Raw genomic sequence first — 18,971 nt, 5'->3', positions numbered from 1 at the left:
CTGTGGTGTTGGAGAAGACTTGAGAGTCTCTTGGACTGCAAGGAGGTCCAACCAGTCCATCCTAAAGGAAATCAGTCCTGAGTGTTCATCAGAAAGACGATGTTGAAGCTGAAACTCCAGTACTTTGGCCACCTGATGTGAAGAGCTGACTCATTTGAAAAGACCCTGACACTCAGAAAGTTTGAGGGCAGGAGGAGAAGGGGACGACAGAGGATGACATGGTTGGATGACATCACCGACTCAATGGACATGAGTTTGGGTAAACTCCGGGAGTTGGTGATGGACAAGGAGGCCTGGCGTGCTGTGGTCCATGGGGTCGCAAAGAGTCAGACAGGAGTGAGCGACTGAACTGAACTGAACTAGGTTTGTCATAGCTTTCCTTCCAGGAAGCAAGAATCTTCTAATTTCATGGCTGCACTTACCATCTGTAGTGATTTTGGAGCCCAAGAAGAGAAACTCTGTCACTGCTTCCACATTTTCCCCATCTATTTGCCATAAAGTGATGGCACCAGATGCCATGATCTTCGTTTTTTTAAATGCTGAGTTTTAAGCCATTCTACAGTGAGCTTCCTTGGACTTGATGACATAGTCTCAGACTATAAAAGGCTGCCTCAGATACAGACAAATTTTCCTGGTCAACACCAGCAGAATTCCCAGTTGAAAGGATAAGGAGATTATTGCTTCCCAGAGTAACTATTTCCTTAGAATGCTCTAAGGAAATGCCCTCTGGGCCTGTGAGCTACTGCTTGCTTATGATTTCAGCTATCAGTTTGGGTTCTGCTCTATTGAGTTATAGGGAACAAGTGTGTTTCTTCCCCACCACAGCTCTTTGAAGTCTTAAAGTCTCCTCTTAGATTTATTTTGTTCTTTATTAAACAGGACATCTTCATTCCTTGTATTCAATTCATTCAAAAAACAACACGAGCTTGTATAACTATAAAAATGTGGCATTGATATCTTGAGTAGCACCAAGGAAATCTATCTGTAGGGGACAGGCAGCCCTAATCCTTTCTTCTCTATAAATACTGGTTTCCAGTGCAGTTGAAATGTAGAGTCATTTGTAGATGTCTAACAAGTAAACAAATGCTAGAACTATTTCCAGAAGAATCAACTTTCATGGCATTAAGCTTTATCCCCACTGGCAGATCTCCCAAAAGAAAACTTCCTGTCCTTATTTGACATCTACCTCTCCAGAATATGAAGCTACTCTTTCAGTTAGATAAGTCAGTATGTTGGTAATCATGAATTGAATTTCTAAGTTGGATCTACAAAGGAATTCAGTGCAGTGAGAAGGCCTGTATCTATCAGAGATGAACTTAACCACAGAGCTATACACTCAGCACAACTGTTGCAAATTAATGAGTTCCTATCAAAAATGATAAATTTTATTGAGCAGCATCATAGATTCTGAAGCCAGATGTGCAGTGTATTCACGAGATAGCAGAAGATGAATGCTTTCTGCATATATCACCCTGAATTTAGTTCTTTGTGAAATACTGAACAATTTTTCCCTTTACTTTTGAGTTTATCAAAGCCAAAATACCTAATCCATTCTCAAGGTGAAGAAACAGATTTTGAGTTATTATTCACTGAATACTTTTTTCTTTTTTTACATATGCCCAGGCTTTTATTTCCCTATTCCCACAGTCAAGATAGTCTGCAGCCTTACCTAAACTATAAAGGATAAAATAGAGATTTCAGATAACAACACATAGCTACTGAAAAAAAGTAGAGAGAGGGCTTGCTTCTTGAAAACAATTTGGTGTGTTCATTTTCCACAAAGTTCTCATCAGATGTCATCAAATTCAACACACTGTACAGATGGGAAAGACTGACTATTGAAACAATTAACTATTGTGAGTCATTTCCTCAATCTGCTTTTGTTTTAGCCAATATGTCATATGGTGACAGACACTGTTAAATTTCACAAGCTCTACTGTCTTCTTGGAAATGGCATAATGCAATTGACACAACTCAGCTTGATAAATCTGCCAAACTGATAGTGGGGCCTCTTTACTCCTACTTCTCAATGCCAAAATCTAAAGACGTGATACAGAACCTACTCAAAATGTAGAGAATAAAGTTCATTTTACTCTCTATGAACAGTCCTACTTGATCACCTACTGGCTGTTAGTAGCCTGATTCCTTTGAGTTGACATTGAGACGAGTAGGGTAAAATCTTCATTAATTCAGTCCCCACTGTCTCAGAAAAATGCTATCACAGAGCCTGAGTTTTCCTGAAGTCTGCCATTTGCTTCATCTTGGTCTGAAAGTTTACTATTTATTTTTAAGTTTACTACTTTAGAGGACCCTAGCGTACCACTTCCCACTTTAGATGACTTAGATAATCAAAAGCCACTTGCCCTAATCTAACTGAAATATTTTCTAATCTTGGATATGTGACTTTACTATCCCATGTACCTCCTGTCATTTGCATGTCTAAAAAACAGGGGGTGAAAAAGCATGGTGTTGTCCCAGTCCATCTTATTTCAACCAATGAAAGATTCCTAGGCAGCTTCTCTTGCACAAGCTTCTAACTCACTAACCATTCCTTTATCACTCCTTCATCTGTATGGCAAAGTAGCCCACCATCTTCTACAAATCAGCTCTGACTGGTTCTAGAGGAAGTACAGTGAGTCCTCAGGAACTCAGTAAGCCAGAAGCCAGGCCACAGACCACTTATTAAGGCTGAAGACATGTTAGCAGGTCTGAGCCAGCTGCAGAGCCAGCTCCAAGAAAATGAGCCATTACTCAAAAGGAATGACCAGTCAACTAACATTTGATAAGGGAGACAAAAATAGGCAATGGGGAAAGGATAGTGTCATCAATAAATGGTGTTGGGAAAGCTGAATAGCCACAAAAATTAAACATGCTTGCTCCTTGGAAGAAAAGCTATGACAAACCTAGACAGCATATTAAAAACAGAGATATCACTTACCAACAAAGGTCCGTATAGTTAAAGCTATGACTTCTCCAGTAAGCATTCATGTACAGATGAGAGCTGGACCATAAAGAAGATCTGAGCACCAAAGAATTGATGCTTTTGAACTATGGTGTTGAAGACTCTTGAGAGTCCCCTGGACTGCAAGGAGATCAGACTAGTCAATCGTAAAGGAAATCAACCCTGAATATTCATTGAAAGGACCGATGCTGAAGCTGAAGCTCCAATACTTTGGCTACCTGATGTGAAGAACTGACTCATTTGAAAAGACCCTGATGCTGGGAAACACTGAGGGCAGGAAGAGAAGGGGATGACAGAGGATGAGATGGTTGGATGGCATCACCAATTCAATGGACATGAATTTGAACAAACTCTGGTAGATAGTGAAGGACAGGGAAGCCTGGTGTGCTGCAGTCCATGAGGTTGCAAAGAGACAGACACGACTTAGCTACTAAACAACAACATATAAAGAACTCATACAACTCAATAACAACAACAACAACAAAGAACAATTCAGTTAAAACATAGGAAGAGCTGAATAAACATTTTTCCAAAGAAGACATCCAAATGGCCCACAAGTACACAAAAAGATGTTCAACATCATTAATCATCAGAGAAATGCAAATCAAAACCACAATGAGATAAGACCTCACACCTATTAGAAAGGTTATTATCAAAAAGGCAAGTGATACCAACCAGGTGTTGACAAGGATGTAGAGGGAAGGGAACACTTGTGTACTATTGGTGGGAATGTAAATTGGTGCTGCCACTATGGAAGACAATAGGGATGCTTCTCAAAAAATTTAAAATATAATTACCATATGATCCACTTCTGAGTATGTATCAAAAGGAAATGAAAACAGGGTATCAAAAAGCCATCTGCACTTCACGTTTATTGCAGCACTATTCACAATAGTGAAGACGTAGAAACAGCCTGAGTTCGTTTCTGTTGTAAGTTCATAGCAGTGGATATGAAAATGTGATGTATATATGCAATGGAGTATGATTTGTCCATCAGAAAGAGGGAACTCCTACCATTTGTGACAACATGAATGGACCTTGAGGGCATTATGCTAAGTGAGATATGTCAGACAGTGAAAGCTAAATACTGTATAATATCACTTATGTGTGGAATCCAAAAAAAAGTTTAACTTGTAGAAACAGAGTAGAACAGTGCATACAGGGATGGCAGGGGGCTGGAGGGGAGAAATAGGGAGATAAATGTTGTTCAACTGATACAAACTTGAAGTTAAAGATGAATAAGTTCTGAGGCTCTAATGCACAACATTGTCACTAGAGTTAATAATACTGTGTTACATACTTGAAAGTTGGTAAGAGAGTACATCTCAAATGTTCTCACCATAAAAAAAAAAAAGACACGGAATTATGTGACATAATGGAAATACCCGCTACTAGCCAAGGCTATGGCAGCAATCATATTGCAACATATAAGGGTATCAAATCAACGTTTCACACCTTAAACTTACATAGTGTTATGTGTAATGTCAATCCTATCTCAGGTAAGCCGGATGAAACAGACAAAAGGAGTGACCATTCCAGAAAGTACAAAAGCAAACAAACGATACAATATTAGGTAGAACAGAGCAGATGCTACGCAGGAAGGAATCAACATTTGAAAGCGAGCAGAAAGACTGTCCAAACCTGGCAAACTGGTTTCACTTCAAATTCAACCTCAAATGCACCTTGTACTTCTGGCAGTCATACTACATTTCTCTAGCACATTTACCCTCCATCATCACAGATGACTTTTTATACCTCACCTCTTCTAAAACCTCTCCAGCACCTCCTTTCCTGTTCATTCTGATGACCTTGCTTCTTCCTTGTTTAAAAATATTGAAGTGAGCAGAAGAAAACTTCCGTGGATTCCTACCACTGTACCTACATACCTATCAACATCTGCATGGATGTAAGTTTATTTTCTGTGAACATACTCTCCATTCGCCTAGCTAAAGCCAGTCCCTCCACTGGAGCACTAGACCTTTCGTCTTCTCAAGGGTATGGATCCTCCAGTTCACCCACCCTCTTCTATTCATCAAACTCTCCTCTCTACTGGGTCTTTTCCCTTCCCATATAAATATTATCTTAATTCTCCCATCTTAAGGTATATACATATATACCTACCTATATATGCATATATCTGTCTATATGGAGCAGGGAGGGAGGGAACGAGAGCGAGACACCAAGGAATCCTCAGAGATTACCTAGGCCAATGGTTCTCAAATCTGAGTCAGCATTAGAATCCCTTTGGGGAGCTTTCATAAGAATCCCAGTATCATATCTCTGGCTTAGACTCTGACTCACCTGTCTGGGGTATGACCTGGGCATCAGTATTTTGTGCATTTCCTGGGATTCTAATGCACATCCAAAGTTGATAAGCACTGAGTTACCCTGGACTTATCATTAAATGAAGTCATGAAAGTCAAGAGAGGTGAAGCAACCCAGGCAAGTCCAGAGGATCATTACCGGTAGAACCAAGGCAAAGCTCTAACTAAGCTGGTTCCCAGTCCGCTGCTCTTTTGACAATATCAGCCGATACATGATACACACAAATGCAATCTTTGGCAAAGAACTATAAATGCCACCGTAAGTAACAAACTCTCGCTAATTGTTCATCTCCACAGAGGATGCTGGCCTTTTAGTCTTCAGTCACAACAGGAGAGCTTAAAACTAAGATGCTGAGAAGGCGAGCGTAATAGGGAATGTGAAGAAACGCCTGCCATGGTACCCATGCCAGATGTTTCAGAAGTTTCGGGGATGGTGAGGGACCCAGGAGAGGGTGCCAAGCAGCAGTATAAGGTGTGGTGTGATAAATGGACCTGTCTTTTTCCCATTACAGGAACATAGCAAGTTTCAAGAAACAAATCAGAAACCTAGAATGATTAATTGTGCGGTCTACAATAAGTCCTGTTGTGTTTGTCTATGAATTCCTTTGCTCTGCAGATCAGGCGCACCAGGGGCAGAGAAACACCTGGCTATGAAGAGCCTTCTGAATGTCCTGCTAACCCAGTCCAGAGAAGGTGAAGAAGGGTTTTCTTTACAGGTGGACAGTAAAGGAAATCAAACCTGGTGAGGAAAATGATACGGTGGGATGAGAACAAACGCATCAACCAAGCTGCTGTCATAGATCTGGCTTTCTTTTCTCCTTTTTTAAACCTGTGCAGCATCCGTGAGAAACAAAATACTGCAAGGAAATCACAGCTTCAATCTTATGTATCCCCTCCACTGATTCAGTCGACCTGGCAATCCCCTTATCACTCTCCGCAAGGAAGTTTCAGCAAAGCATCAGCCATGGAAAGCAGAGCAGTTGAGCTCATAAGTTTCTGGGTCCAAAGCCATATCCATATAATATTGCACAAGCGACCTAAAGATTTTGCATTTCTCCATCTTCTCTACCTATAAAATCAGGCTAATGATACCTTCCTTGGGATTCCTGTGATGAGTATAAGAGACAAGGATGTAAAGTGCCCATCGCTGTTAAACAATATGGCAAGGAGGATTCCTTGCTATTTCTCCTTATAGTGTTACAAGCACTTTAACAACACTAATTTGCATACCAAGTGAAGATGTCAGTTGTTCCCAGTTGTTGCCCCTTCCTGAGAACTGATGAAGTACGCTAATATCTAGTTAGCTCGTTTTATTGAATCGTAGAGGCAGCATGACTTGGTAGAAAGTTCTCCGTTCAAGCATCAGCTCTATTGCTTCCTAATTGTGAGTCTTGGGAAAGTTGCTTGATCTCTTCATGTCTCACTGGTTTTTGAAAAAAGGGGAAAGAAAACATTTCATTTCCAGGGTTGTTGTGAGAATTAAATGAGATAATGCAAACATCTAGTACAAAACAGGTACTTAATAATGGATAACTGACAAGATAGCACACACAACCTTTACAGTATTAAAACTGCTCTCCATGTGTCAGGGTCTCTGATTGTTTTCACTAATTCACCACAGCATTTCTCCAAGTTAGTCTGGATTTATGTTTTTTCATATGGTTTAATTCCAAGTAAAGCTAGATAACAAGCAACTATCTCAGAATGGTCCTTGCAGAGATTATTATCTAAAACAGATTGATGGAGACATAGCTCTTTTCAAAGATATTCAGGGGAAGAAAAATTTTAACCTCTTTTAGTCAACCTCAAACCCTTAGAGAGTAGAAGAAGCTTTTACATTTATCTTCTCTATGGGCAAACAATTGGGTTTAGATTAATTGAAACAAGGAGGAAAAAAGAAGAACACAGATTTATGTAAAACAGAGTATGTCTATGATGAATGTTTCCAAATATGCGGTAAGAAAATTGGTACATTAAATATCTCTAGCCTGTCTGGTTTCTAAAAAGCCAAGCCAGTTAAATGAGGCTGATTTATTTCCTAAAGTGGTCATTTGGATTATGTTACCAATAATGGAACATCAGTATCTCTAGAAGCAAAAGACTCAAAATACATAAAGACATTTTTATGGTCTGCCAAGCCTATTTCCAAAGTACTCTAAATCTGATAGTGCCTTAGGCTGGGTTCCCTGGAAGTAGACATTGAGACAAAGATTCACGGGAAACAGTTTATTAAGGAGGTGCTCCCAGAAAAACAGCTGGTAAGGGAGAGAGGAGCAGGACGGAGTAGAGAAAGACAAGCAAGGAGGGCTTTTCCCCTGGAGAGCAGCCTAGGCCTGATGCTGCAGAGCACTCTGGAGGCTCAGAGAACCCTCAGAGTGGTCCCACCCTGAAGGAAACTGGAGCCTTCCTCTGGCTACACCCATCAGCCACTGGCCAGGGTTATCCTGGGAGATGAGACATAACCTCCCAGACACATCCTGCTCTCCAGGGCAATCCACCAAGAAGAGCCATAGGTTCTGGCCCAAAGATGCTAGGGAAAAGATACCCAGAAACAAGAAAAGGTAACCTTCCCTGGAACAGGGACAGGATGAGAGAAAAAGTCAAACATAGTTAGCTTTTCTCTCAATTTTTCCAAAGCAATTTTTCTCTGTCATCAATGTTATGAACACTAAACAGGAAGGTTGAGGTATATACATGATCCCTTACAAGTAGTGTTGTATCAATCTGACCTAGATAGGTAAAGTAAGCGGGAACAAGCTAGTGTGTTCTGATCAAAAAAATAAATGTATTGTACACTTGGTTAATTCAACGTGTGCACACAGGTTGATTAATATGAATGAGAGAACCACTACTATTTAGTTATGCTTGTGAGACAACAAAAATTTACAAGTATAATAGCAATTCCTTTATATTAATATCCTATACACACACTTTTAAGACCACCCATATGGTTTTTGTAAATCTTTTTGCCAATGTTGTTTTGCTTTGATTCCACTTATTAAAATGTAATTTCATGCCTGTTGAAACTAAAAGTAATAAAATCAAGTGTGGATTCTCTATGTTGTTTTAATTTCATTTTTCCAGTTACTCATTTTTACGTTACTCAATGATATTGTCAACCCACAACAGCCTGGAAAATTTTAACAAACTTGGTAAAGCACCACAGCTAGTTTGAGAATCACTGCTTGACCCCAGGCTCCAGAACTGAGAGGAAAAGGGGAGGAAGAGACACACCCACGTTTATAATAACAATACCAGGATCAAAACAGCTCTGTCTGAAACATGGTAACACACTGAGACAGGATATGAAGTCAGCTTCATAAATTATGAACCCTAAATCCAGACTGCATTTGTTCTGCAATGATTTGAACAAGTTTTTCCTAAGATTGAAATTAAAAGCAAAGATACCAAAGTAGGGGTGCCATCTTGTGGCAAGAGCCACCAACACCAGGGCCAGCTGTGCCATCCTCCTCCTCAACCCCCAAAGCTGGCCTTTGCTCCCCTCGGAGCCTGAGAGTCTTTTTCAGAACCCCAACACTCCTCCTTTGAAACACAGGACTCCAGAATAAGAACAAATCCCCTGCCTGCCCCATTTTTCTTCCCAGCAGAGCTGTGTGTGGTGATCAAGGTTTTTAGTCAGCTTCTTTAGTCATGGGACATAAAGATGCCACCTGCTCAGGGTGGCTCGGACGGTAAAGCGTCTGCCTGCAATGTGGGAGACCTGGGTTCAATCCCTGGGTGGGGAAGATCCTCTGGAGAAGGAAACGGCAACCCACTCCAGTACTCTTGCCTGGAAAATCCCATGGACTGAGGAGCCTGGTAGGCTACAGTCCACGGGGTCGCAAAGAGTCAGACACGACTGAGCAACTTCACACACACATCACACGCACAGGGCTGGAGGGAGGCCCTCTGTGGAGCAAAACACTTTTGCCCTCGGCCCCGCACCCTGCTGTTTTTCCCCATGTTTCATCTGTCACAGAAAGCTGAGGAAGTAGGCAGACCCAGGGGCCAGCCCAGGATTGGCTTCACTGTTTGCAACAGATAGGAGGCATGTGATCAGAGCTTTTAAGTCAAGTGCTGCCACCAACAGAACAGTTTCCAGGAAATGATGGCTGTGAGGGATTTAGGAAGTCATCTGTCACCTGCTTTCATGCAACACCGCACAAATCAGCTGGACCTAAAAATGGCAATTCCATTTCAATGCCTTTTTTTCAACCATCCCTGAGACTTAATTTAACGTATAAAAACCATCTACAGGGAGAAATATGTCCTTATAGTGAACATGCCGTCTCATCCTCTGCTGTTTGTATGCATAGGCAGTGGACAGGAAGAGGAAAATATATAAAGAGAGGTGATCTCCTCTTCTTATACTTTTTCCTGGATTTCTAATTATTCTAGTTTTACATGTTTTTTTTAGTTTTCTAGGTTTTCTAGTTTTTGGTCATAATTTAAAACCATTTACAGAATATCCTTGTAAGATGTTGAGTTGTGAAGGATAGGAATACAACTCAAATACCTTGGGAATGGAGAGGAAAAAGAAAAGGAAATGAGTTGACTTACACTTGACTTCTATGTGGGCTTCAGGCATGGCTGGATCCAGGGGCTTATATAACGCCACTGGGTATCTACCTTTCTAGCTCTCAGCTACACTCCCTTTTATATGAGCCTTTAGTCTGAAGACAGGCTCTCTCCATATGGCAGGGCTAATGACAATCTGCACTGGAAGATTCACATCTCCATCACCAGCACCTTGAACTCAAAAGGCACACAAGGTCTTCTATGGTTACTCCTGAGAGCAAAGCAGTCTCAGGAAGAACTACCCTGACCCCACTTGTGATATGTCAGCCCCCAGCACCACAACAGAACCATGCAGAGTGGAGAATAGATGGTTCAGGAAGAAAATGATCTATAATTTGACATAGGATACTGAGCAATTTCTATTACGTGCCTGGATTAGTCTAAGAATCATCTCACGTTACTGCATTCTTGGCCCCAGTCTCTACATCCAGGGACCAAGTTTGCTGATGGTAATACACAGATCTCCAATCTAAGCAGCAACATGACAAACAAATGTAAGACCTTGCCTAAATTCTCTGGAGAAAAGCAGGAATGAGATAAGCCAAAATATCCCATCTATTGGTAGTACAGGGTACAATCCAAAAATAAAAGCAGGGTCTTTGACTGTTTTTATTTCCTGTGGAGATAATTAATACCCTAAAGTAATTAACTAATTACCCACTCTTTCCTTCATAACCTTTGCTTTCTCTGTGTGTGTGCTCAGTTGTGTCCAATTCTTTGTGACCCCATGAACTGTAGCCCACCAGGCTTCTCTGTCCAGGGAATTTTCCAGGCAAGAATACTGAAGTGGATTGCCATTTCCTATTCCAGAGGATCTTCCCAACCCAGGGATCAAACCCATGTCTCTTGCATTTCTTGAATTGGCAGGTGGATTCTTTACTACTGCACCACTTAGGAAGCCCCTTCTGAATATTTTTATCACATCCTCCATAATTTAGCTCATATATAGCAGAGATGGGAAAAAAGAGCAAATTTTCATATTTTATGGGGAAAATAATCTGTATAATACAATAACAAGACAAAAAGATCTCAGAATAAATTTTCCTCTAGCCCTAGATCTGTTCTCATCTTACTGAATACCTTTAAGCAAGTAATTTAGCCTTTCTGGTTTAACAATATGGAAAGGAAAAGACAAGAAACATCTATGGGCAAAATTCTTTCTGTATCAGGATGTCAAAAGATTTTTGCTGTTGCTGTTGTTGTTCTTATTGTATTATAAAATGGCTCAAAGTTGAATACCCAAAAATGTTTCACATTTTGAAGAAGGTGTTCGGCCATCAGGATCAACTATCCCTCTAGGACTTTCTGTGATGCCCTGGAACAGACCCAACCACCACCACCACCTCATTACAGGCCTGCAGGAGGAGCTAAGCATACCCAGTGGGTAGCATGGGCTGGTGGTGAAGCATCAAGAAATGTTTCCCAAGGTCCCATCCCACCTTCACTCTCTGCTCCCTCCGAGGGTGCAGAGGAGCATATTCTTAATTTCACATGCAGGAGCCCAGGGGCTGGGGAAAAAGCACAGCAGGAGCCCTAAGTCCACCCTGGCCAAGTGTGTAGAGCCCATTAAAAGAAAGAGTTGCTACTAAACTCACAGTCCTTTGCTGTCTTGCAGTGGTGACCAGGGAAATTATTAGGACAATAATGATTCCCCATATTAAACCACCTACAGACACACTTGTACATTTCCGCTTGTCTGCAACTATTTTTAAAAGTCTGAAAAGGGGTATGACAAGTGCATCCCAAAAGGACACAGATGGCCCCCCCACAGGGGCTCCCTGGTGACAGCAAAGTCCCTTAAACTCTTAAACCCCAATGATCACCATGACAACAGTATTAGAACTGGGTGGGCCACCTGAGCCAGAGTCCCCTGGGACCAGGATCCCTTCCACTGGCATCTCAGCAGCTACCTGAAGGGAGTTCTACCTCCCTACCCTTCCTCCCTGTCCCTGAGCAGTGAGTGAGCCAGCACCCCAGAGACAGGCCAGGCCTCCCTCCCCTTCCCACACAGCCAGGATCACAGCCCAGGCCCGTGCTGAGAGCAGAAGACGAGCTGGATGCTGAGACCACGAACAGGGCTGGAGGCTGCAGGACAGGAGATGGAAGAGTCAGTGTGATGGAGGTGAGCGTGGCACCCAGAGCAGCAGGCAGGACTAAAGCCCGGGTGAAGAAGCTGGACCCCAAGTGGAAAGAAATTTCTGAAGTAATCTTCAGGGTGGGACCTGCAGTCTGGCATCTTTCATGGCTAGTGACAATCCGCTTTGTATAGAGAGACAGTAAAGAAAGGAGACTGGTCCCTGGCATGCTGGGACCAGATAATACTAGCTAGCTGTGTGTTCTTGGGCAAGGTGCTCAACCTCTCTGAGCCACGGGTTCTTCATCTTAGAATGGAGACTATAATAGTACCTAACCCAGAGGACTGCTATGAGAATGTAATAAGTTCAAATACTTAGAACCATTACTGGCACCCAGGAAGATTATATTCGTACCAACTACTATCTCTTACCCAGAGTGCTTCCTCTTATAACTAAAAGAAAATGATGATTTCCAGAACAGATTCTATTAACGATGACAAACTTCTCAAATAAAAAGAATACAGGTAAGTCTCTGCAGCAGAAGAAACTCAAATCACTGAAGGACTGAATTACTATTTTGCTATATTCCCACTTTATTAAATGGGCTTCTCTGATGGCTCAGACAGTAAAGAATGTGCCTGCAATGAAGGAGACCTGGGTTCAATCCCTGGGTCAGGAAGACCCCCTGGTGAAGGAAATGGCTACCCAGTCCAGTATTCTTACCTGGAGAATTCCATGGACAGAGGAGCCTGGCAGGCTATATAGTCCATGGGGTCCCAAAGAATCAGACACCACTGAATGCTAACACCAAGTATTGTATTAAATACATAGTTTGGTCTGACCTATTCCAGGATAAACTAGTAAAACCTTAGTTCGGATTAGAAAATATTTTTAAATATTTTAAGATTCTGTAAGATAGAAAAGAATGCACTATCTATATTATCTAGTTTTTTATCACAAAAAAAGAAGGTCTTTCTCTTAGCATTTGAGCAAATGAACAGAACTGAATCCAGAGGACAACTCTTCTCTACTATAGCACTCTCCACTCAGCAGCCAGAATCATCTTTCAAAACATGAGTTAGGTCTTTCATCTCCCTGCACACTGCAGTCCAAACTCCCTCCAATCATGTGCCAGGCCTCACCCTATCTTGCCAAGACACCTCTCCAGCTTTCCCACCCTAGCCTCCCAACCCCTAACTACACTGGCCCTATCCTTTAAGCCTGCCAAGCTCTTTCCCTCCTCAGGCTATTATACATGCCATTCCCTTTGCCAGAACACCTTTCTCCATGGCCTACTCCTACCCCCCATTCAGGACACAACTCAGATGCCACCTCTCAGAGAGCCTTGCAGGGTCACCTTTTTAAAAACAGCTCCCCCATTTCTCCCATCCCTGCAGCCCTGACTTTATAGCACTTACCCAGCAACTCTCTCACTTTGTTCCTGCCCCCCTTGCATATAAACTCCCACCAGAGTAGAACTTGGCATATCTTATCTACTGCCAAGTGTCCAGTGCCCAGAAAAATACCTGGCACAAAGAAGGGAATACAGAAACCTTTATCAAAGGAAGAGAAGAACGAATAAGGAACTCCCTTCCTAAGATAGCCCATTTCATCCCTCAACTGAAAACTGACCAATTTTTCATTCATTGTACTCTAGTGTTCTTTGTTCTGAAACAAAATATGGAACATGTGTGCCATTTGAAATGATAAATATTTGTCGGATGGACAGATGGATTTTGGTCTTAGTCTGTGTATACCAGAACTCTTACACACTGTTAAATCACTTTTCAGTAAATAAGCATTCAGAAAAAAGTACAGTTCTTTTCATTCTTTTGCTCTCCACCTGTCTTCTCTTTGCGTCATTGTTTGTCAATTAAAAGACACATTTCAGGTGATCAATGAATATTTTCTTGGCTAGAAGTCTCCCATCAATGTCAGTCCTTAGAAAAACATGTCTGAATATTTTCTATGTATGGAAAACTGTTACCATGATGCCTTCTCCCCACAGGTCTATAATATATTTTATTTGTATCAAGTAAGCTTTCTAATTTCATCTCCCAAACAGTAAAATTGCACATCTTCTGCACAGTATCCAGTCATTGTCCTTGGCAGTTCCAAAAAACAGTCCTTACTTCAACCCCTTTCTTCTTTGTCAGATAAGATGGTCTACCCTCCTCCAAACCAGCGCCCTCCCACTCCTTATGCACAGCTCCCATTCTCTGGCCCTTTCCTTGTCTCAGCTGTTATTTTTCTTTGCAGCACATCGACAATGCCAGGTCCTCACCTTCTCTAACAGGCCCCACCCACTTCAGAGGTGGCATCAGCAACATCCAGAGTGATCAGAGCTCTGCAGCTCAGCTGCATCCATCAACAGCCTATCCGCACATCCCAGCTCTGTGGGCTGATTTGCAGTCATTTGGTTTTACAAGAAAGCTAACCATGTAGAGTATCTGAGGTGAGATGAAAGAAAAAAGAAGAATGGCTGCAGACTTAGTCCTGAAGTCTAATCAGGAGAGGCAAGGAGCTCCCGCCAAGAGGATTCGACATTGCCCAATGACTTTCCAACGGACAGGGTTGCAAAGAGTTGGACACGACTGAACAACAAAACAGTGACCTTTTAGGTGGAGGACATTGCTCAGGTTGACACTCCTTACCCAAGAGAGTCAACAGCGGCTCGGAACTCACGGTTGCTCTGGAACTGTGGCCCCGGCCCTGAGCTCTCTGTACATGTGTGTCAACACACACACACACACACACATCTTGCTCACTTTATAGCAAGCCCTCTAGCCCTTTTAGCCTAATATCTGGTCCATCATAGCAATGGTCAACATCTTTCATCTAATGACCCTGTGTTAAACATTCTACCAAAAAAAAAGATCTTTCTGAACCCTTCCAGCCACACTATAACTATTATTTTCTCCATTTTATAGAAGAGGATTTTTTCACAGGTTTATCTCTTCTTATCTATTTCTCTTATTTAGTCAGCATTCATAAAGAACCTGTTATTGACCATATTTTTTTTAGCAAGGAAACTAAGAAATGAAAAAATTAAATAACTGAATAATCAAGGCCACCATTTGGTAAGTGCTGTAGGCTGGATTCAAAACCAGGACTCTCTAACTCTGACACCCATGCTTTCTCTTTGATAAGTTGCTGCCTGCTTCTGCTTCCCCCAAGTAGCCTGCTATAAAAAATCGAAAACCATACAGCTTAATGATCAAGAACACATTTTAACAAAAAAGAGAAGTAGATGTACACAAATAGCCGGGATAAGTTAGCAGCTACAGTTGAATTTTAACTGTGAGCTTCTGCAAGCCAGCTAGAGCAAAAATCATCAATACTGGCCTGGTCCTCTGAGTGAGCCAGCGTACAAAAGCTGCATTGGATTGCTAATTTTCTGTATCTGGCAGATTCAGTTTTTAGATACCTAAGAATACATGTGCAATGCCCTGTCCTGATGTATTAGAAGGGATGCATTTTAGAGTTGTCAGAGGGCTTCCCAGGTGCTGCTAGTGGTAAAGAACCTGACTGCCAGGGCAGGTAAATGTGAGAAACGTGGGTTCGATCCCTGGGTTGGGAAGATCCCCTGGAGCAGGGTATGGTAACCCTCTCCAGTGTTCATGCCTGGAGAATCCCATAGACAGAGGAGCTTGGTGAGCTGTAGTCCATAGGGTCACAAAGAGTCAGACACGACTGAAACGACTTAGCACACATAAAGTTGGCAGAACTAATATACATGTAAAAAATCAATGTGATTTACAAGACTTTGGATGCTGCCCTTGTGCAGAGCCCAATACGTGGAACAGTGGAGACAGAAAGAGATCATAACAGACGGAAATGAAGGGAAAAGAACAAGCGTTAGCTAGGGCATTCTGCCACCTCCTCTCATCCACTCAGCAGCCCTGTGAAACGGGGCTTAACAGTCCCCATTCTACACCTGATGGTGTTAAAAGCCGAAACAGAACTAGAGGAATACGACTTGACACTAGATCTGTGGCCCCATTTCCAAAAAGAAAAGATGGGTGTCTTGATACAGTCCCAGCCCTTTCTGATTCTGTGACCTGGGGAAAGTCACAGAAGTTTTCTCTTGACACCTGACTCACCATCCATCACTGGGTAAAAGGACTCACTGGGTTGGTGGGAGAGTGGAAATGCAACAATGGGAAGAAAAGCTATTTGGAAAAGAATTAGAGGGCTTCATAAATTTGAGCCTCACTACTTCTGACTCAACTTGCACAGCTTAGCTCAAGGCCTTTGTACAGGGACACGCTCCCTAACCTTCTTGGCAAGTCTGAAACCCCACTGTCGACCTTATCCTGCGCATCCCTTAGTAGAGTCCCGGTTTGACATTTATGTACTTTCTGGCTGATCTGCCTGCCTCTCCAGCCAGTAGCTCCACAAAGGTAAAACCAACCCGGTTTTGCCCAGCATTATTTTAGCCAGTGTGTCCGGTGCTTAATAGGCACATAATAAATACATGTGCATTAAGTGCATTAATATATTAACATTAAAGTAAAAGCATACATTTATATAATCCTAAAGATACAACTGGGCTTCCCAGGTGGCGCTAGTGATAATGACCCACCTGCCAACACAGGAGAAGACATAAGAGACCTGGGTTCAATCCCTGGGTCAGGAAGATTCCCTGGAGAAAGGCATGGCAACCCACTCCAGTATCCTTGCCTGGAGAATCCCATGGACAGAGGAGCCTGGCGGGCTACAATCCATTTGGGCGGCAAAGAGCCAGACATGACTAAAGTGACTTAGCATGCATGCACAAAGATACAGCTATAATTTTAAAAATTTGTAATTTCATAGAAATTACAAAAAGAAAAATTAAGGCCCTATTAAGCCACACTTCTAACCATCACTACCATCTGGAATCTTGAGGTTAAAAAAGGGGAAAAAAATACTTTCTGTGTGGAAAATGACTGTCATAAAGTCCATACACTTGGCTCCTAAGGAGAGGTGGATCCACCCTCAAGCCATCATTCTGACAAGCGGACATAAAAGAAGGCAGGGGGTGACAGCGGCGGGGGCACCCGACAGCTGGTGAAATGACAGCCGACAGCGGCAGCAGGAGGCAGCGCGGCATGCAGGGGGGCTCTCCAGCAAAGCGGCCAGAGGTATTTAACGCGGGGGCCACCAGCCCGCACACCCCCACGGCGCCCTCAAGTCACCCGATCACCACACAGGGCGATGGCTGATGTCCAGGGAGGACACTGAGCCTTCAGGGAAGAAAAATGAGGCCTGAGACACAGCGCAGAAAGAAAGTGGCTCAGTCAGAGATCCCAGCAACACCTGTGTCTGCTAGTGTGGGTGGGAACACTGTTCCAGCTGTAAATACACTTCCCAGATACGGATGTATGTGTCATCTTATGACTGCTTTGCAGAACGGAGGTGCTGGTGGTGCATGCTTCTCCTCAGGCATAGGGTAGGACCAATTATTTGTGTTTGCACCGCCTTTCTCTGATGTCTTTGCACTTTTTACTAAGGTCTTACAAGTGATTCCCCCAAAACAAACTTCAGAGCATTACAATATTTTCCTATATAAGTGACCTAAGTTAGGACAGAATTCAGCCCTCTCCTTGCCAGCTGGGAAAGCATGGAGTCTAATTTCAACCTACAATGCAGTGGGCGAGGGGGTAGAGGGGAGAGCAGAGAAGACAGCTAGGGTGAAAAAGATGAAACTACAATCATTTGGAGACTTAAACAGAGAAAAGTTCTTAATTGGTACAAGGCATGAAAGTCTGAGTAAAAGCCAAGCTGAAAGAGGTTGGCTCTCTCGGTTCAAACTCATGCATCCATTCCCTTAGTCAGCCTACTAGCCGTGTGTGTGTGTGTGTGCGTGCATGTGTGTGCACGCGTGTGCACATGTGCATGCACTCAGTCATGTCTGACTCTTTGCGATCTCATGGACTGTAGTTCACCAGGCTCCTCTGTCTATGGGATTCACCAGGCTAGAATAGAGGAGTGGGTAGCCATTCCCTTCTCCAGCGTATCTCCCCAACCCAGGGATTGAACCTCGGTCTCCTGAATTGCAGGCAGATTCTTTACCATGTGAGCCACCAGGGAAGCCCCACTCTTAGTATCTACTATTTAGTAGTATTATTATTGCATTATTATACGCACCTGTTCTGTGCTGTGTGCTAAGCTCTGAATAATATGAAGGCAAGGAAGAAGACAAATGATAAACAGACAAAATCAATTACTGTAGCTTCAGATAAGGGAGAAAATAAAAAATGGTAGTGAAGGGGTTACCTTTGCAGGTTTCTCTGAGGAGTTGATATTTAAGATGAGAAGTCAACTGTTCCAAGATTAGGATGAAACTTGCTACAGGCGCAAAAAAATAAAAACAGTAAGTGCAATGACCAAAGAACAAAACAGATGGGACAGGGCATGTTCTAAGAACACTTCAGTTCAGTTCAGTTCACTTCACTTCAGTTCAGTCACTCAGTCGTGTCCGACACTTTGCGACCCCATGAATCGCAGCACGCCAGGCCTCCCTGTCCATCACCAACTCCCGGAGTTAACTCAGACTCACGTCCATCGAGTCCGTGATGCCATCCAGCCATCTCATCCTCTGCCATCCTCTTCTCCTCCTGCCCCTAATCCCTCCCAGCATCAGAGTCTTTTCCAATGGGTCAACTCTTCACATGAGGTGGCCAAAGTACTGGAGTTTCAGCTTTAGCATCATTCCTTCCAAAGAAATCCCAGGGCTGATCTCCTTCAGAATGGACTGGTTGGATCTCCTTGCAGTCCAAGGGACTCTCAAGAGTCTTCTCCAACACCACAGTTCAAAAGCATCAATTCTTCAGCGCTCAGCCTTCTTCACAGTCCAACTCTCACATCCATACATGACCACAGGAAAAACCATAGCCTTGACTAGACGGACCTTAGTTGGCAAAGTAATGTCTCTGCTTTTGAATATGCTGTCTAGGCTGGTCATAACTTTTCTTCCAACAAGTAAGCATCTTTTAATTTCATAGCTACAGTCACCATCTGCAGTGATTTTGGAGCCCAGAAGAATAA

This window comes from Capricornis sumatraensis, chromosome 6, assembly GCF_032405125.1.
Source record: "Capricornis sumatraensis isolate serow.1 chromosome 6, serow.2, whole genome shotgun sequence".
Classification (NCBI taxonomy): domain Eukaryota; kingdom Metazoa; phylum Chordata; class Mammalia; order Artiodactyla; family Bovidae; genus Capricornis; species Capricornis sumatraensis.
This window is presented reverse-complemented; position numbering follows the sequence as displayed.